Source organism: Somniosus microcephalus, chromosome 4 (genome assembly GCF_052327205.1).
Source record: "Somniosus microcephalus isolate GS21.2 chromosome 4, FLI_Smic_1.0, whole genome shotgun sequence".
In the NCBI taxonomy this organism is placed as follows: Eukaryota; Metazoa; Chordata; class Chondrichthyes; order Squaliformes; family Somniosidae; genus Somniosus; species Somniosus microcephalus.
This window is the reverse complement of record NC_140990.1, coordinates 53,783,522-53,805,057: the sequence shown is the minus strand read 5'-3', so window position 1 is coordinate 53,805,057 and position 21,536 is coordinate 53,783,522. Positions and strand designations below refer to the sequence as shown.

General features: G+C 45.6%; 1 pseudogene; it reads left to right on the top strand.

Moving 5' to 3' along the window:
- The first annotated feature begins 670 nt into the window (after positions 1-670).
- LOC147118903 (uncharacterized) lies at positions 671-15,060 on the top strand (annotated as a pseudogene).
- The last annotated feature ends 6,476 nt before the right edge of the window (positions 15,061-21,536 follow it).

Genomic DNA, 21,536 nt, shown 5'->3' with positions numbered 1-21,536 from the left:
CCCCGACACCAAGTTCTGGGCCATTCATTGACTCATTGATTTTATTCTCACTCTGCACACAGCGGGTGTAGAACTGAACCCAACCAGAGTAGAGGGAGGGGGAAAACTGGGAGTGGAGGAAAGAAATGTTGGAGATGGTGCGATGGGTTTGGATTTCAGCACAGGGAGGAGGGAGAGTGTGTGGGACGGGGATTTACAGCTTTGGGGGAACAAGAGAGGAAAGATGTTCCATAGAAACTAGAATTGTCTGTTCTGAATTTCTATCCTGTATTTACAGTGATGACTTTTGTAAACTCCTTTTACAGGGTATTAGAAAGGCAGGAATTGCAGTCAGGAAACTCAAACCAAACATCACAACAAAGATCTGACAGAGTCATTCCATTCATCAGGACCTGAATATCATCGGCCTTTGAATGTGGAAGGACAAATGTTTGTCTGTTCTGTCTGTGGGAAAAGATTTCAAACATCAGTGTGACTGGAAAAGCACCAAGACACACACAGCCGAGTGAGAGTGTTCCAGTGCACTGACTGTGGAAAGAGCTTTAACCAGTTACACAGCCTGAAAAAATATCGCACCATTCACAGCGGGGAGAAACCGGACACATGTTCTGTGTGTGGATGAGGCTTCAACCGATCATCCAACCTGGAGAGATACAAGGATACCTGCACCATGGAGAAACCGTGGAAATGTGGGGACTGTGGGAAGGGATTCAGTTCCCCGTCCCAGCTGAAAACTCATCAATGCAGTCACACTGGGGAGAGGCCGTTCACCTGCTCCGTGTGTGGGAAGGAATTCACTTGGCCATGTCACCTGATAAGACACCAGAGAGTTAACACTGATGAGAAACCTTTTAAATGCTCTGTCTGTGAGAACAACTTTAAAAGCTCTGAGGGACTGATTAGACACCAGCATGTTCGCACTGAAGTGAGACTATTCAGTTGCTCTCACTGTGAAAAGAGATTCAAGCACTCATCGAATCTCACTGAACACCAGCGTGTTCACACTGGGGAGAGGCCTTTTCAATGCGCTGACTGTGGAAACAGCTTTAAACGTGTTGCAGATCTGATTAAACACCAGTGAGTTCACACTGACGAGAGACCATTTCAATGCTGTGACTGTGGGAATAGCTTTAAAAGTGCTGCAGAGCTGATTAAACACCAACATATTCACACTGACGAGAGACCTTTTAAATGCTCTGAATGTGGGAACAGATTTAAAAGTTCAGAGGGAGTGATTAAACACCAGCGTGTTCACACTGATGAGAGACCGTTTCAATGCTCTGAATGTGGGAACAGCTTTAAACGCTCGGCAGAGCTGGTGAGACACCAGTGAGTTCACTCTGGGGAGAGACCTTTGAAATCCTTGGACTGCGGGAAAAGATTTAAACGCTCTGTGAGTCTGATTAAACACCAGCGAGTTCACACTGATGAGAGACCGTTTAGTTGCTCTCACTGGGAAGAGGTTCATCCAAACTTATGGCACACCAGTGTGTTCACACGAGGGGGAGGCCATTATCTGCTTCGTCTGTGCGAAGGAATTCTCCCAGTCATCCAACCTGCTGGCACACCAGCGAGCTTATGTGTGACAGCTGGGGTTGGATTCTGCTGTTTTTGCTGCTGTTAATCACATCCAGGACTGAACCATGTTCATTCTGACAGTTGGGATTGTTTTTGCTGGTGTTAATAACCCTTCTAACTGGGCTGGAGTTTAATATTAAAAGAAAGACTTATATTTATATAGCGCCTTTCATGACCACCGGACGTCCCAAAGCGCTTTACAGTCAATGAGATGCTTTTTTTTTTGAAGTGTTGTCACTGTTGTAATGTTGGACAAATGACAGCCAATTTGGGCACAGCAAGCTCCCACAAACAGCAATGTGATAATGACCAGATAATCTGTTTCAGTGATGTTGATTCTGGATATATGCCAAATAAATCAGCTTTGTTTTAAACAGTGTGTCAATTCCTTGGTTTTTCCATGATAAGAGGAGACTAATGGATTTCCTGCTACCAATTGTTCCATTTTTGGGCCTTTTCTCCTGTCTTACTCTAGAATTTTTAAGTTCTCATAAATTTGGTTACCCTCATGGACAAGTCCCAGCTCCCCATATCTTTCAGAGAGCCTCTCCTAGCCTTGGTAGCCTAACTGTAAGATCCTATGATTTGATTGGGATTACGGAAACATGGCTCCAGGGTGGCGAAGGCTGGGAACTCAACATCCAGGGGTATTCAATATTCAGGAAAGATAGGCAACAAGGAAAAGGAGGTGGGATAGCATTACTGGTTAAAGAAGGGATTAACACAATTGTAAGGAAGGATATTAGCTCTGATGATGTGGAATCTGTATGGGTAGAACTGAGAAATACCAAGGGGCAGAAAACGTTAGTGGGAGTTGTATACAGACCTCCAAACAGTAATGTGGAGGTTGGGGATGGCATTAAAAGGGAAATTAGAGAAGCGTGCAAAAAGGGCACAGCGGTCATCATGGGTGACTTTAATCTACATATAGATTGGGCCAACCAAATTAGTAACAATACTGTGGAGGAGGAATTCCTGGAGTGTTTACGGGATGGTTTCCTGGACCAATATGTCGAGGAACCAACCAGAGATCAGGCCATCTTAGACTGGGTATTATGTAACGAGAAAGGATTAATTAGCAATCTTGTTGTACGAGGCCCCTTGGGTCGGAGCGATCATAATATGATCGAATTCTTCATTAAGATGGAGAATGAAGTAGTTGACTCAGAGATTAGGGTCCTGAATTTAAATAAAGGAAAATACGATGGTCTGAGGCACGAGTTGGGTAGGATTGATTGGGGAATGTCACTCAAAGGGTTAACGGTGGATAGGCAATGGCAAACATTCAAAGACCGCATGGATGAACTACAGAATTTGTTCATCCCAGTTTGGCATAAAAATAAAACAAAAAAGGTGACACAACCGTGGCTAACGAGGGAAATTAGAGATAGCATAAGATCCAAGGAGAGGACATATAAATTGGCCAAAAAAAGCAGTAATCCAGAGGATTGGGAGCAGTTTAGGATTCAACAAAGGAGGACAAAGGGATTAATTAAGAAAGGGAAAATAGAATATGAGAGTAAGCTAGCAGGCAACATAAAAACTGACTGTAAAAGCTTTTATAGATATGTGAAGAGAAAAAGATTGAAGTCAAGCGTAGGTCCCTTGCAGTCAGAATCAGGGGAATTTATAATGGGGAACAAAGAAATGGCTGACAAATTGAATACATATTTTGCTTCTGTCTTCAAAAAGGACACAAATAACCTCCCAGAAATGTCGGGGAACATAGGGTCTGATGAAAGGGCGGAACTGAAAGAAATCAGTATTTGTAGGGAAATGGTGTTAGGGAAATTGATGGGATTGAAGGCCGATAAATCCCCAGGGCCTGATAATCTACATCCTAGGGTACTTAAGGAAGTGGCCCTAGAAATAGTAGATGCATTGCTGATCATCTTCCAACATTCGATGGAATCTGGAACAGTGCCCATGGATTGGAGGATAGCTGGTGGTAGAGAGAAAATGGGTAATTACAGACCGGTAAGCCTGACATCGGTAGTGGGGAAAATGCTAGAGTCCATTATAAAAGATGTAACAGCAGAGCACTTGGAAAACAGTGACAGGATCGGACAAAGTCAACATGCATTTACAAAAGGTAAATCGTGCTTGACTAATCTACTGGAATTTTTTGAGGATGTAACTGGTAAAATAGATAAGGGAGAACCAGTGGATGTGGTGTATTTGGACTTTCAGAAGGCTTTCAATAAGGTCCCACATAAGAGATTAGTGTGTAAAATTAAGGCACGTGTGATTGGGGGCAAGGTATTAACTTGGATAGAGAACTGGTTGGCAGATAGAAAGCAAAGAGTTGGAATAAACGGGTCTTTTTCCGAGTGGCAGGCAGTGACTAGTGGGGTACCGCAGGGATCGGTCCTTGGACCCCAGCTATTCACAATATATATTAATGATCTAGACAAGGGAACTAGATGTAATATCTCCAAATTTGCAGACGACACAAAGCTGGGTGGGCGTGTGTGCTGTGAGGAGGATGCTGAGAAACTACAGGATGATTTGGACAGGTTGGGCGATTGGGCAGAAGCATAGCAGATGCAATATAACGTGGATAAATGTGAGGTTATCCACTTTGGTGGCAAAAACAGGAAGGCAGATTATTATCTGAATGGCAATAGATTGGGAGAAGGGGAAGTGCAATGAGACCTGGGTGTCCTTGTGCACCAGTCGCTGAAGGTAAGCATGCAGGTGCAGCAGGCGGTTAGGAAGGCAAATGGTATGTTGGCCTTCATAGCGAGAGGGTTTGAGTACAAGAACAAGGATGTCTTGCTGCAGTTGTACAGGGCCTTGGTGAGACCACATCTTGAGTATTGTGTGCAGTAGTTCACACCTTCACACACGGACTGCAGCGGTTCAAGAAGGCGGCTCACCGCCACCTTCTCAAGGGCAATTCGGAATGGGCAATGAATGCTGGCCTTGCCAGCGACGCCCACATCCCATGAAAGGATTTTTAAAATGTTTTCCTTGCCTCACTTCCTGGTCCAAATGCACGTCTTCTGTTCCTCAACCGCTCCATTCACCCAAGACATGTGGTATTATTTAGAGGACAGGCCGCTGATACGCATAAAAAAGAATCAATTATCAGGAATTGCTTCACATCCTCAATGGCGGCAGTGGGTACCCAGAATGCCAAGCGATTGTGAATACGCCTTATCTGAGTGACGGGGGCCCGGTGCGCAGGCTCAGTGGAGCCGGGTTCCTGGGCCGCCTGGAGGAAGATGGTGGTCGGGACAGAGCGGATGCAGTAGGAGAATAAACCACAAGGCCGGCTTTATAATAAAGGGGCTGCGGCCTTAGAGCCGAATAACAGCCCCCGGGGCCGGGCTTCATCCAGCTGCGAGGCGGCGGCTGTGAGGCTTTCTCCTGGGGACAGAAGGAGGGGGAATTGGAGCCGCGGGTGGGCTGGGAAGCTTCACAAACACCCGGTGTAGGCCTCAGGCCCCGGGTTTGCCCCGTGGTGACAGGCCCGGCCGCCCGGGTCAGCGGGGTCACTGGCCGCCATCTTGGGCAGGGCGGGGGTCACGGCGCATGCACAGCCATCTTGGGCAGGAACCGAGAGTGGGCGGTGTTGTGTCCGTCAGTAGTAAGACACAGACTGCAGGAGAACGGTACAACAGGTGTTTACTCAACGTGGCTCACTCTGGAACTGAACTGTACAGATTACTACTCAGTGCTATATACAGGTGTGGTCGCTGCCGGTACTACAGTATACATGAGCTGTAAAAAGTAGATCCCCCCTTAAAGGTATATACATTACAATTCCTCCCCTTTTCGATTAACAGTACCATAACACTCATTTAACAATTAAATATCAAACTAATTACAATTAACACTTTTAACATACAACGTTAGCTGAAAATAGTCCATTTATATATTCAATCTTTGGGGAGGCTTTCTGATCCTTTCTGGATAGCGCCTTTCCCGAGTGTCTCGCTCTTGGTGCGGAGGCGATTCTGGCACCCTGTCGTCGGTTGGGTCATCAGCTTCCGATGCTACTATTTCTGGGGTAGATGCGACCTGTACGTCGGGTTCCTCACCAGGTACGTATGGGCGAGGCATGGGGTTTACTTGTTCCTGTGACTCTAGGATCTGGTAAGCATGGCATCTCACGATGTTCTCCCCAACGTCCACTGTGTACATTAGTGGGCCCTGCCAAGTGCATATCGTTCCTGGCTGCCATTTTTCTGTTCGGTAGTCGCGGGCCAAGACTGGTTGCCCTACATTGAAGCTCCTTGTTGGCTTCTCATGGATGTGCTGGAATTGCTTACTCTCAACATCTCTTCGTACGTTTGGTCTGAGCAAATCCAGGCGCGATCTTAACCTTCGGTTAAAGAACATCATGGCTGGGGCCTGGTTGGTGACTGCATGTGTCGCATTCCGGTAGGCGAACAGGAAATTGTGCACCTTATGCTGCAGCGGAATGTTGTCATTGTACATAGCCTTTATTGCCTTCTTAAAGGTTTGAACGAAGCACTCAGCCAATCCATTTGTGGCTGGATGATACGGGGCGGATGTGTAATGCCTTACCCCATTCTTCTTCATAAACCTCCGGAAATCTTCGGACACAAACTGTGGTCCGTTATCGGAGCAAATCTATTCTGGCAAGCCGTTCCTGGCAAAAATGATCCGTAGGACTGCAATAGTTTTCTCCGTGGTGGTGGAGGACATTTTGATGACCTCAGGCCATTTCGAGTACGCATCCACGGCTATTAAAAACATTGAGTCCATGAATGGACCAGCAAAATCAATATGCACCCGTTGCCATGGAGATGAGGGCCACTCCCATGGGTGTAGAGGGGCATGTGGTGGTGCATTTTGGACTTTCTGGCATCCTGAGCAGCTCTTGGTCAGCTCCTCGATTTGTTTATCGATTCCCGGCCACCACAAATAAGCCCTGGCAAGGCTTTTCATTTTTACCCCTCCCAGATGACCGTCATGAAGCTCATTGAGCACTCTATCCATTAACTTGGGTGGAATTACCACTCGGGATCCACACATCAAGGTCCCCCGGCACACTGACAGCTGTTCTCTTCTTGTCGAGAATGCTGGCAACAGTGAGTCGCCATGTGCTGGCCATCCCTTCACCGTCAAATCATATACCCGAGACAGTGTCGGGTCATTTCGGGTCTCCTTTTCTATATGAGCGTTAGTTACCGGTAGTTATTCAACTATAGTCGAATGAAATATTTCGACAGGATCCACTGCTGGTGCTTCCTCCGCAGTAGGCAGTGGCAGGTGTGATAGCCCATTAGCATTTCCATGCTGTTTCGTGCCCTTATATTCAATCTCATAGTGGTGCGCCCCTAGAAAGAGTGACCATCTTTGTAGTCGTTGCGCAGTCATCACCGGAACGCCCTTCATCCCCCGCTATTCTCAAGTCTCTGCTGGATGACTGGGTGGTTGCCCGTGGTCGACGCCCATGTCTCTGGCCTTGACCTCCAATCTACTGGTCTCCAGGAACGAATCCCTGGGAGGTGATGCAGAGTTGCAGGTAGGATCGAATTTGCCTCGTCGTCAATGTTGTGTCCATCAGTAGTAAGACACAGAATGCAGGAGAATGGTACAACAGGTGTTTACTCAATGTGGCTCACTCTGGAACTGAACTGTACAGATTACTACTCAGTGCTATATACAGGTGTGGTCACTGCCGGTACTACAGTATACATGAGCTGTAAAAAGTAGTTCCCCCCTTAAAGGTATATACATTACAGGCGGGGCTTCGGGGTCCCAGTGACCAGGAGAGACAATCATTGACTCATTGATTTTATTCTCACTCTGCACACAGCGGGTGGAGAACTGAACCCAACCAGAGTAGAGGGAGGGGGAAAACTGGGAGTGGAGGAAAGAAATGTTGGAGATGTACGCTGTTGACACCCAGCTCTACCTCACTACATCTTCTCTCAACCCCTCCACTGTTAAGTCTGTGTGTTCTAGTTGTAATTACTAACACAGACTACAAGATTAAAGTTCAACAGGTCTTTACTGGTTGGAGGTCAGGACTATACTAAATACAATATTACTACACAGTGCTTATATACCGGTGGTCACCACCGGTATTACGTATACAGCAGCCAGAGAAAGTAGTACATCTCTTAAGGTGGAACAGGCTTAAGTTCTCTTAAGGTGGAACAGGTTACATACACCACAATCCTCCCTTTTTAGCTTAACAGTCATATCCCCATTTAACATAACATAATAACATATATAACTTCAGGTATAAACAGTTCAAAGGTTCAGTCTCTCAGGAGGCCTTCTGATTCGGTTTGGATAACGCCTTTCAGTGGTCTCTGATTCCTGTTGCTGAGGTGACTCCTCTAGTTGGTCTCCCATGCATTGGGTGTTATCATCATCAGGTACATTCCCTGCCGAGGTAGATGCTTCAGGTTCATTAACGTCTTCCACAGTTGTCTCTGTCGCAACCATGGGTTCGACCCTTGCTCTCGATTCTACCAGTTGATCCGCATGACGCCTTATCACATTGTTACCAATATCTACAGTGTACATCAGAGGTCCTTGTCTGGCCCGAATTGTTCCGGACTGCCATTTTTCGTTTCCATAGCCCCTTGCCAACACTGGTTGTCCTACGTCGAAACTTCGAGTGGTCTTGTTATTAATATGCCGGAACTGTTTGTTTTCCACTTCCCTCCGCACATTTGGTTTTAACAAGTCCAACCTGGACCGCAACCTCCTGTTATAAAACATCATGGCAGGACTTTGGTTAGTCACTGCATGAGCGGCGTTTCGATATGCCATTAGGAAATTGTCCACCTTGTGCTGTAGCGGAATCTAATCATCGTTCATGGCCTTTATTGCCTTTTTGAATGTTTGGACAAATCTCTCGGCCAACCCGTTTGTCGCCGGATGATATGGGGCAGAGGTATAATGTTTCACCCCATTCTTCTTTAAGAATTTTTGGAATTCTTCCGACACGAACTGTGGTCCGTTGTCCGAACAGATCTGTTCTGGCAATCCGTTCCTTGCGAATATTGTTCTTAACACCGCAATTGTCTTTTCTGAAGTAGCGGTATTCATCTTGATCACTTCTGGCCATTTGGAATGTGCGTCCACCGCAATTAGGAACATGGAGTCCATGAATGGACCAGCAAAGTCAATATGTACGCATTGCCATGGGGCTGAAGGCCATTCCCATGGGTGTAGTGGTGCGATCGGAGGTGCATTTTGCACTTTTTGGCACCCAGCGCAGCTTTTCGTCAACTCCTCTATCTGTTGGTCAATACCCGGCCACCATACATAAGCCCTAGCAAGACTTTTCATCTTAACTCCTCCCAGATGACCTTCATGCAGTTCTTTTAGAACTCTTTCCCTTAACTTGGGAGGAATAATCACTCTTGTCCCATACATCAAAGTACCATGGCAGACGGACAGCTGGTCTCGCCTTGCCGAGAATGCCGGTAACAGAGGATCACCACGTGTTGGCCATCCTTTCACTGTCACCTCGTAGACTCTGGACAGTGTAGGGTCGTTCCTGGTTTCTCTTTCAATACTTGCATTGGTGACTGGTAAACACTCGATGATGGTCGAATGAAATAACTCAACAGGGTCAACTTTTGTCGTTTCTTCTTCTTCAGGTAGTGGCAGGCGCGACAGCCCATCAGCATTGCCATGCTGCTTCATACCTTTGAATTCTATTTGATATTGATGTGCCCCTAGGAAAAGGGACCATCTCTGGAGACACTGTGCTGTCATCACTGAAACACCCTTCTTAGGGTTAAAAATGGATACCAACGGCTGATGGTCTGTCAGAAGTGTGAATTTTTGGCCCTGCAGGTAATGATTAAACTTCTTCACTCCCCATACAAGGCTGAGAGCCTCCCTATCGATCTGCGCATAGTTGCGCTCAGCGGAGGTCAATGATCTGGATGCAAACGCGACTGGCCTTTCCGTGCCATTTGGCAACTTGTGTGAGAGTACTGCCCCAATACCATATGGAGAAGCATCACAAGCCAACCGAATAGGCAGTGTCGGGTTGAAGTGAGCCAACACTTCCTCTGAGGTGATCAATTCTTTGCTTTTGCGAAATGCCTTCTTACAGTTTTCGCTCCATTCCCATGGTACCCCCTTCTGTAAAAGAGCATTTAGCGGGTGCAGTACCGTGGATAGATTTGGTAGAAATTTATGGTAATAGTTAATCAATCCTAGAAACGACCTCAACTGAGAGACATTATCCGGAGCGGGAGCCTTTACAACTGCCTCTATCTTGTCAGGAGACTTATGAAGCCCCTCCCGGTCAATGACATGACCACAGTACGAGATCCGCTTCTGGAAGAACTCACATTTCTGCCGATTAACTCTAAGTCCATACTCTTTCAGTCTGTTGAGCACCAGTTCCAAGTTTGCGAGGTGTTCTTCATCACCATCACCTGTAATCAGAATATCGTCCAGGTAACATTGTGTGCCTGGAATTCCCTGTAATACCTGCTCCATGGCCCTCTGCCAAATTGCTGGAGCCGATGCCACTCCAAAAACCAGCCTATTGTACCGGTACAAACCTCGATGCGTGTTGATCGTGAGGTATTGGCGTGACTCTTCTTCAACCTCCATCTGCAAGTACGCCTGCGCCAGGTCTATCTTGGTGAAGTGTTTCCCGCCAGACAATGAAGCAAAACTATCCTCAATCCGCGGAAGCGGATACTGCACCGTGTGAAGCACCGGATTAACGGTGATTTTGAAATCTCCACAGATGCGAACCTTCCCTGGTTCTCCTGGCTTGTTGCTCGAAGGACGTTTCATAACGGGAACAATGGGCGTAGCCCACTCACTCCAATCTACCTTAGACAGTACACCTGAACGTTCTAGCGCTTCCAGTTCCGCTTCTACAGTAGGTTGTATTGCATAGGGTACCGGTCTGGCTTTAAAAAATTTTGGGTGTGCATGTTCATCAATCTTGATGTTTGCCGTAATTCCTCTCAGTGTTCCCAGTCCCTGCTGGAACACCTCTTTAGCATCATCCAATATTTTGGACAATCGTTTAGGTTTGACATCTGTTTCCCCGGAATCTACCGTTAGTGCCTTCAAGGAGTGCCAGTCCATATTCATTTTCCTAATCCACTCCCGTCCCAGTAGTGGTGGACCTCCTTCAGGTAGCACATATAAGTCCATTACTTGGCTTTCTTCGCCCTTGTGGACCACTTTTACCTCTATCTTTCCGATGGGGTACACTCTTTGCCCCGTGTATGTTTTCAATATAATCTCCGTATCCCGTAGGGGAATATGTTGGAATAACCTTTTGTAATCTTTCTTATTCATGACCGTCAATGCCGATCCAGTGTCCAATTCCATCTTTACTTGGACTCCTGCTATCTGAAGGGTGACCCAAATTGTCTGGAGATCTGCATCCTTACCAACGTTGTGTACTCTTAAGCTACCCAGTTCATTACTGCTAGCGTCTGAATCTGACTTCTGTTCGGTCGAACTGTTCTTTGTCACCTTGTGTACCTTTATGTATTTTCCTTGCGGTGACTTTTTGTTGCTGGTCTTCTTTCCTGACCGGCATACTTTAGCTATGTGGCCAAGCCTGCCACACGTTCTGCATTCTTGGTTTTTAAACCAACACTGGTTCTGATCATGCGTTGTCTTTCCACAACGATAACATTTTACAGTACTCAAACCCAATTTATTTGTACTGAGTTCCGGTGACCATAGCTGCATTACTGCCGTGCCTCTCGCTGCAGCTTTGTGTGCTGCTACCATAGTGACCGCTTTCTCAAGCATCAGTTCATTCTCCTCGAGCAGTCGCTTTTGTGTATCTTCTTTTAATAAACCACACACAAATTTATCTCGTAGCGCCTCAGTCAGTCTCGTTCCAAACTGACAGTACTTTGCTAGCTTACGCAATTCCATTAAATATTCAGCATTGCTTTCATCCTTCAGCTGCCTTCTGCTGTAAAATTTAAATCGTTCCGCTAGCATCAGCGACGTGGGGTTTAGATGATTTTTCAGGACAGTAACAATCTCCTCGAACGTCTTATCCGCCGGTTCATCTGGTGATAAAAAGGTGTTTCAATTGCCCGTATGTCTTCGCACCCATTAAGTTTAATAATGTTAGTGCTTTCTCTTCATCTGGGATTTTATTTGCTTTACAATAATTTTGTATGCGTTCTACATACATGGCCCAATCTTCGATGTCGCTATCAAAGGTATTAATGTTCCCATGTTTAGGCATCGTTGCAATTTAATTTATTTTTATTTTTATCCAAGATGGCAGCTTCCCGCTCTTGTCTTCGTCCTCTGCCTACAAAATGGCGGTTTTCCCACGCTTGGCGGTCTTCACCCGTCCCCCGACGCTGTCTCCGCTTCACTGCGGCTCTCGCGCCTTCAGTTGCCCCAGACGCTGCGCCTTTTTAGCCCGAATGCGGCCCGGCCCTTATCACCAGCCGTGATCGATGTCCCCGCGCTGCGCCTTTCGGCCCGAATGCGGCCCGGCCCTTATCTCCGGTCGCGATCGATGTCACCGCCCTTATTCCTCCGTCTTCCCTCCCCGTCTGTACAGCCAACGCGGCCGACTTTCTGGTCGCGTCGCTGCCCGGCTTACCCACCACCGAGGAAGAAAGAAGATAGCTGACAGCCGCTGATGGAGGCTTCGAGTTCAGGATGTCTTCTGCACTCTGGTATCTCGATGTCTGCCGCACGCCGTGTCTTCCAGCAGGGTGATGAGGGTGGAAGCCTCTCTTCGACGTCCGTTCTGTGGACGAAGCCGCCGTGGATATAAACTGCCGCAGGGTAAGAATCGGACTTGTCGCCACTGTTAAGTCTGTGTGTTCTAGTTGTAATTACTAACACAGACTACAAGATTAAAGTTCAACAGGTCTTTACTGGTTGGAGGTAGGGACTATACTAAATACAATATTACTACACAGTGCTTATATACCGGTGGTCACCACCGGTATTATGTATACAGCAGCCAGAGAAAGTAGTACATCTCTTAAGGTGGAACAGGCTTAAGTTCTCTTAAGGTGGAACAGGTTACATACACCACATCCACGGTCTCTAAATTGTCAGACTGTTTGTCCGACATACAGTTCTGGATGAGCAGAAATTTTCTCCAATTAAATATTGGGAAGACCGAAGCCATTGTTTTCGGTCCCCACCACAAACTCCATTCCCTAGTCACTGACTCCATCCCTCTCTTTAACATCTGTCTGAGGCTGAACCACACTGTTCGCAACTTTGGTGTCATATTTGACCCTGAAATGAGCTTCTGACCACATATCTGCTGCATAACAAAGACAGCCTAGTTCCACCTCCGCAACATCGCCCGTCTCCACCCGTGCCTCAGCTCATCCGATGCTGAACCCCTCATCCATGCCTTTATTACCTCTATACTTGACTATTCCAACTCACTCCTGGCTGGCCTCCCACATTCTGACCTACGTAAACTTGAGGTCATCCAAAATTCGGCTGCCCGTGTCCTAACTTGGACCAAGTCTTGTTCACCCATCACCCCTGTGCTCACTGACCTACATTGGCTCCTGGTAAAGCAGCGCCTTGATTTCAGAATTCTCGCTCAACCATTGGTGGCCGTGCCTTCTGTTGCCTGGGCCCTAAGCTCTTGAATTCCCTGCCTAAACTTGTCCGCCTCGCTACCTCTCTTTCCTCCTTTAAGATGCTCCTTAAAACCTACCTCTGACAAAGCTTTTGGTCACCTGCCCTAATTTATCCTTATGTGGTTCGGTGTCAAATTTTTGACTTACAATATTCCTCTGCAGCGCCTTGGAATGTTTTGCTATGTTAAAGGTGCTATATAAATACAAGTTGTTGTTGTTGTTGAGATGGTGCGATGGGTTTGGATTTCAGCACAGGGAGGGGGGAGAGTGTGTGGGACGGGGATTTACAGCTTTGGGGGAACAAGAAAGGAAAGATTGTTCCATAGAAACTAGAATTGTCTGTTCTGAATTTCTATCCTGTAATTACAGTGATGACTTTTGTAAACTCCTTTTACAGGGTATTAGAAGGCAGGAATTGCAGTCAGGAAACTCTAACCAAACATCATATCAAGATCTGACAGAGTCACTCCATTCATCAGGACCCGAATATCAACGACCTCTGAAATTGGAAGGAGAAATGTTTGTCTGGTCTGTCTGTGGGAAAAGATTCCAAACATCAGTGTGACTGGAAAAGCACCGAGACACACACACCCGAGTGAGAGTGTTCCAGTGCACTGACTGTGGAAAGAGCTTTAACCAGTTACACAGCCTGAAAAAACATTGCACCATTCACAGCGGGGAGAAACTGAACACGTGTTCTCTGTGTGGACAAGGCTTCAACTGATCATCCAACCTGGAGAGACACAAGGACACCCGCACCACGGAGAAACCATGGAAATGTGAGGACTGTGGGAAGGGATTCAATTACCCATCCAAGCTGGAAACTCATAGGCGCAGTCACACCGGGGAGAGACCATTCACCTGCTCCGTGTGTGGGAAGGGATTCACTCAGTCATCTATCCTGCTGACACACCAGCGAGTTCACACTGGGGAGAGGCCATTTTCTTGCTCAGTGTGTGGGAAGGGATTCAGTTGTTCATCCCATCTTCAGACACACCGGCGAGTTCACACCGGGGAGAGGCCTTTCACTTGCTCCGTGTGTGGAAAGGGATTCACTTCTCCATCCCGTGTTCTGACACACCAGCGAATTCGCACCGGGGAGAGGGCCGTTCACCTGCTCCGTGTGTGGGAAGGGATTCACTTCTTCATCCCGTGTTCTGACACACCAGCGAATTCACACCGGGGAGAGGGCCGTTCACCCGCTCCGTGTGTGGGAAGGGATTCACTTCTTCATCCTATCTTCTGACACACCAGCGAGTTCACACTGGGGAGAGGCCGTTCACCTGCTCCGTGTGTGGGAAGGGATTCACTGTTTCCTCCAGGCTGCTGACACACCAAGGCGTTCACATTGCAGAGACACCATTCACCTGTTCCATCTGTGGAAAGGGATTCACTCATTTATCACATCTGCTGAGACACCAGCGTGTGCACTTTTAGCAGAGGCCATTATTGCTGCTGTTAATCTGCCCATGTGTGCAAAGAGATTCACTTGATCACCCACCTCAGTAAACAACAGCATGTTTACAACAGTGACTACACTCCAAAAGTACTTCATTGACGATAAAGCGTTTTGAGACGTCCGGTGGTCATGAAAGGCGCCATATAAATGCAAGTCTTTTTACACTAATAAAAGACTTTTCAAATGTTCTGGCTGTGAGAGGGGACTGTGGGAAGGGATTCACTACTTCATCCAACCTGCTGAAACACCGGCGAGTTCACACGGGTTGGATTCTGCTGTTATTGCTGCTGTTAATCACAACCAGGACTGACCCATGTTCATTCTAACAGTTAGGGTTTGTTTCTGCTGATGGGAGGAGGCTTGTGTGGAGCATAAACACCTGTTGGGCTGAATGGCCTGTTTCTGTGCTGTAAATACCATGTAATACTTTGTAGGTAAAGAGATAAAGGAATGGAGTTCCGACAATGTGTTCGGTACTCCTTTCTAACCCAGTATGTAACAAGCCCGACAAGGGAGGATTCTCTACTGGATCTAGTAATGGAGAAGGAACCAGACCAGATAACAGAAGTAAAAGTAGGGGAACATCTAGGCAATAGTGACCATAATATAATAAGCTTTAAGATAATAATTGAAAAGGACATAAGTATGACGAAGACCAAGGTAATAGATTGGAGAAAAGCTGATTTTTGAGGGGCTGAGAATAGAACTTGGGAAAATAAAATTGACGACAATATGGGCAAACAGTGATGTAGAAGAGCAATGGGAAACATTTAAAACGGTGTTCAACAGAGTCCAGGAAAAATATATTCCGCTAAAAACAAACTGAACTCTCATGAGACACCATAGATGAATAAAGACACAAGTGGACAATTAAGGGTAAGGAAACAGGCATACACCAAGTACATGGACAGCAGGGGAGAACATGACAAGGGAGAATACAAAGAGATTTAAAAAAAACAATTAGGAAGGCAAAGAGGGACTATTAAATTAAATTATCAAGGAACATAAAGCAAAATAGTAACATATTCTGCAGGTACATACATTTTTTAAAAAGTCGGGAATGGGAATATGGCTACTAAGGGATGGACAGGATAAAATCACAGGCAGCAATAGCAAAATGGGAGAAATATTTAAAAATTACTTTGCTTCAGTATTTACCAGGGAGACAGATCAGGTGGACATGACATCAGCGATAAGATTAGAAATGATATAACTGCATTTAAAATGAAAAGTGGAGAAATATTAAATATACTAATCAAACTCAAAGAGGATAACACCCCTGGTCTAGACAGATTACATCCGCGCATTTTAAAAGAAACTATGAAAGAGATAGCAGAGGTGCTATTATTTAATAATTCATTAGAAAAAGATAGCAGAGGTGCTATTATTTAATAATTCATTAGAAAAATGTGTAGTGCCAGAGGACTGGTGGATAGCTAAAATTATACCTCTATTTAAAAAGAGAGATAGAACATGTCCAGGGAGCTATAAACCAGTCAGCTTAACATCGGTGGTAGGAAAAATAATGGAATCCCTACTAAAGGAGAAAATAGAACATCTAGAAACCAAAAATATTATAATGATTAGTCAGCATGGAATTTAAAAGGGAAGGTCTTGCTTGACCAACCTCATTGAATGTTTTGAAGAGGTAACAGAGAGAGTAGACAAGGGTAATGCAGCAGATGTAATTTATCTAGATTTTCAAAAAGCCTTCGATAAGGTGCCACATAATAGACTAGTGAATAACGTCAGAGAATGTGGAGTCAGGGGACAAGTAGCAGAATGGATTGCTGGCTGGCTTCAGGGCAGGAAGCAGAGAGTAGGAGTAAAGGGTAGCTATTCACAGTGGCAGAAGGTGGGAAGAGGTGTTCCACAAGGATCAGTGCTGAGACCACTGTTGTTCACAATTTACATTAATGATTTAGACTTTGGAATCAAAAACACAATTTCTAAATTTGCAGATGAGACCAAATTGGGTGCGATAGTCAATACTGAGGAGGACTGCAACAAATTACAAGAAGACGTTAATAAACTTGAAGAATGGGCCTATAATTGTCAAATGAAATTCAACACAGATAAATGTGAGGTATTACCTTTTGGTAAGAAAAATAAGGAGGTCACAAATTACTTGAAAAATAAGAACCTACATGGGGTAGAGGAGCAAAGGGATCTCGGAGTACAAATACACAAATCACTAAAAGTAATGACACAGGTTGATAAGGCCATGAAAAAGCAAACCAAGCACTAGGGTTTATTTCTAGAGGTGTCAAATTGAAAAGTAGGTAAGTTATGCTAAACCTGTTTCGAACCTTGGTTAGACCACACTTGGAGTACTGCGTACAATTCTGGTCGCCATATTATAAAAAGGATATAGAGGCACTGGAGATGGTGCAGAGAAGATTTACAAGGATGATACCAGAAATGCGAGGTATACAGATCAGGAAAGGATGAACAGGCTGGGCATCTCTGCTCCAGAAAATAGAAGGCTGTGGGGTGACCAAACAGAGGTCTTTAAAATTATGAAAGGTTTTGATAGAGTGGATACAGAGAGAATGTTTCCACTTGTGGGGAAGAGCATAACTAGGGGCCATCAATATAAGATAGTCACCAAGAAATCCAATAGGGAATTCAGAAGAAACTTCTTTACCTAGAGAGTGGTGAGAATGTGGAACTCGCTACCACAGGGAGTGGTTGAAGCGAATAGTATCGATGCATTTAAGGGGAGGCTGGATAGGAATAGGAGGGAGAAGGGTGTTGTGTCCATGTGTTGATAGAGACACTGAAGACAGGAGTTGGTTTCACAGGTGTTTACTAAACAAAGTCTGGAGGGGAACTAACTGATACAACACAATATACAGGCTTATATAGCCCGAGTGGCCATTACCGGCATTACAGTACACCTGGGGCTCTTAAAGGCACATACACTACAATTCCTCCCCTTTTAGCCAACCAGTACATAATATTTTAAGTAATCATTAATGACATGTTACAAGAAAAATAATTTACACATTGCTGCAGTTAATTAATTATAAGTCAGTCTCTCTGGAGGCTTCCTGACTCGGTCCGGATAACGCCTCGGTGGTGTAGTAGTTTCTGGTGGTGTTGTAGGTTCTTTTGGCAAGGCTGATTCGGCTTGAATGCCAGTGTCGGGTTCATCGGGTTCCAGTATCAACGGATCGGAGGTAGATATGGGTATCTCTACTTCATCATTAGGCGTATAGAGTCGTGGTGTAGGTTGTCCCTTTTCGGATGACTCTATGATTTAGTCAGCATGGCGCCTTATTATGCTTTCTCCGATGTCCACGGTATACATCAGTGGTCCTAGTCGTGTGCAGATAGTTCCAGGCTGCCATTTCTCGGTACGGTAGTCCCGGGCCAAAACTTGTTGACCTATCTGGAAGGTTCTAGTTGGCCTTTCATTCATGCCTTGAAATTGCCGGTTCTCCACGTCCCTTCTGATGTTTGGCTTGATCAAATCCAGCCGGCATCTTAGGCTTCTATTGAAGAACATCATGGCGGGAGTTTGGTTTGTAACCATATGTGTTGCATTCCTGTATGCAAACAAGAAGTTATCCACCTTGTGCTGAAGTTTTATGTCTTCATTACCCATGGCCTTTATGGCCTTCTTGAAGGTCTGGACAAACCTTCCAGCCAATCCATTGGTGGCGGGATGGTATGGGGCGGATGTGTAGTGCTTAACCCCATTGTTTTTTAAGAACTTCCTGATTTCTTCGGACACAAATTGCGGTCCATTATCAGAACAGATCTGTTCCAGCAGCCCATTCCTGGCAAATATGGTCCTTAATACTGTGATGGTTCTTTCCGTGGTGGTGGAGGACATCTTTATTACCTCCGGCCACTTGGAGTGTGCATCAACCGCGATTAAGAACATTGAGTCCATAAATGGACCAGCAAAGTCGATGTGTACCCTTTGCCAGGGAGATGAGGGCCACTCCCATGGATGTAGAGGGGCTTGTGGTGGAGCGTTTTGGACCTTCTGGCATCCTAGGCAGCTCTTGGTCATGTCTTCGATGTCTCCATCGATACCTGGCCACCATACAAACGCCCTGGCTAGGTTCTTCATTTTCACTCCACCCAGATGCCCCTCGTGAAGCTCCTTTAGAACTTCATCCTGGAGTTTGGGTGGAATCACCACTCTGGATCCACACATCAAGGTTCCTCGGCACACTGACAGCTGTTCTCTTCTTTGCGAGAATGCTGGCAACAGTGGTTCGCCATGTGCTGGCCATCCCTTCACTGTTAAATCATAGACTCGTGAGAGAGTCAGGTCATTTCTAGTTTCCCTTTCAATGGCAGAATTTGTTACTGGTAGACATTCGACTATGGTAGAGTGGAAAATCTCCACTGGGTCTACGGTAGGTGCTTCTTCTACCATTGGCAACGGTAGGCGTGATAAACCGTCAGCATTCCCATGCTGTTTTGATCCTTTGTATTCTATGTTATATTGGTGTGCCCCTAGAAAAATGGACCACCTCTGTAGCCTTTGTGCTGTCATAATGGGAACACCCTTTTTAGGGTTGAATATGGAGATGAGGGGTTGATGGTCAGCCAACAAGGTAAATTTTTGTCCGTGTAGGTAATGGTTGAATTTCTTTACTCCCCATACCAGGCTGAATGCTTCCCTGTCGATTTGGGCATAGTTACGCTCAGCTGAGTTCAATGAGCGTGATGCAAAAGCTATCGGCCGTTCCGAGCCATCAGGGAATTTATGCGATAATACTGCTCCTACGCCGTAAGGGGATGCATCGCACGCCAGTCTGATTGGCAGTGATGGGTTGTAATGAGCCAAAACTTCTTTGGACGTGATTAAGTCTTTGCATTTATGGAAGGCACGTTTACAGTCTTCGCTCCATTTCCAAATTACTCCTGTTTGTAGCAGTTCATTAAGAGGGTGCAGAAGAGTTGATAAGTTCGGTAAAAATTTATGATAGTAATTTATTAATCCCAGGAACGACCTTAATTGTGAAACATTTTCAGGTGCTGGGGCTTTTATGACCGCTTCAATTTTTTCAGGTGACTTATGCAACCCTTCCTTATTAATTATGTGGCCACAATATGATATTTGATTCGGGAAAAATTCGCACTTGGGGCGATTTGCTCGTAGGCCCCGTTCTCTCAGCCTAGTGAGCACCTGCTCCAAATTGGCAAGGTGTTCGTTGTCGTTTTCTCCTGTTACAAGGATGTCGTCTAGGTAGCATTGAGTTCCCAGAATCCCTTGGAGGACTTGCTCCATAGCTCTTTGCCAGATAGCTGGAGCGGATGCTACTCTGAAAACCAGTCGATTGTACTGGTACAGGCCTTTGTGTGTATTTATCGTGAGATACTTTTTAGAGGCCTCTTCAACATCCATCTGTAGATATGCCTGTGCCAAGTCAATTTTGGTGAAACGTTTCCCTCCGGATAGTGAGGCAAAAATATCTTCTATCCTCGGAAGAGGATACAGTACCGTGTGAAGGACCGGGTTTACAGTCACCTTGAAGTCTCCACAGATGCGAATTTTTCTCTGTTCTTCAGATTTATCATTATTCAACGTTTTCTTCATGACTGGGATGATGGGTGTTGCCCACTCGCTCCAATCTATTTTGGATAATACGCCTGCCTTTTCCAAATTCTCCAGCTCTGCCTCGACTGCTGGACGAATTGCGTATGGCACCGGCCTTGCCTTAAAAAACTTAGGAATTGCCGCATCTTCCACTTTTATTGAGGCGGTGATGCCTTTCAAGGTTCCTAGTTTCTCTTGAAACACTTCTTTGGCGTTGGCCAAGATTTCTTTTAATCGTTCAGGTATGACGTCATCATCGTTTTTTTCCTTACTGGTCACCGTCAGTGCCTGAATGGAGTGCCAGTCTAAACGTATTTTCCTGATCCATTCACGTCCCAACAGCGGTGGACCACCATCTTGTAGAACGTATAAATACAACTTTTGTATTTCCTTGCCGTTGTATACAACAGGCACCCTTATTTTTCCTTTGGGGTATACTTTCTGCCCCGTATATGTTTTCAAGATAATGGATGTGTCTTTTAAAGGTATATGTGGAAATAGCCGGTCATAATCCCGTCGATTTATGACGGTCAGAGCTGATCCTGTATCTAGCTCCATTGTAACTGGGGACCCTGCTATCGTGAGGGTAACCCATATGGTCTGGTAATCTTCTTTGGCAATTACATTATGTAATTTGAGACAGCTTAGTCTCTTGTTTTCAGAGTCGCTATCGCTCTTCTGGTCTTCGGAGCTACTGTCCGTCATCATTTGTACCTTTCTGTACTTTTCTTTATTGATTTTTCTTTTCCTGTCTGTGGATTTTTTTTGTCCAGATCGGCATACCCGTGCAATGTGTCCAATCTTTCTGCATTGCCTGCATGCTTTGTCCTTGAACCAGCAGTCCCTCTGGTCATGGATGGATCTGCCGCAGTGATAACATCTCTCGAAATCCTGTGTCATTTCATGGGTGCCGAAGTCCTGTGTCTTTTGTTGTATCTCTGCAGCTCCTTTTGCGGCTGCTTCATATGATACAGCCATACTGAAAGCCTTGTCCAGTGTTAAATCTTTCTCAGAAAGCAGCCTTTTCTGTGTTCCTTCACTTAGGAGACCGCAGACGAATTTGTCTCAAAGATAATCTGCTAGTCCTGCCCCGAATTGGCAGTGCTTTGATAGCTTTCTTAATTCGGTGAGGTAATCAGCGTTACTTTCATTCTTGTGTTGATTCCTCTTGAAGAATTTGAATCGTTCCGCTATCAGCAGCGGTGTTGGGTTTAAGTGCTCCTGTAGGGTATCAACAATTTCTTTAAAATTCTTGTCCTTTGGTTTGGCTGGAGTGATTAAGTTTCGTAACAGCCCGTATGTCTTTGTGCCCATTAGATTTAGAAGTACTGACGCTTTTTATTCATTTTCTATTCCATTTGCG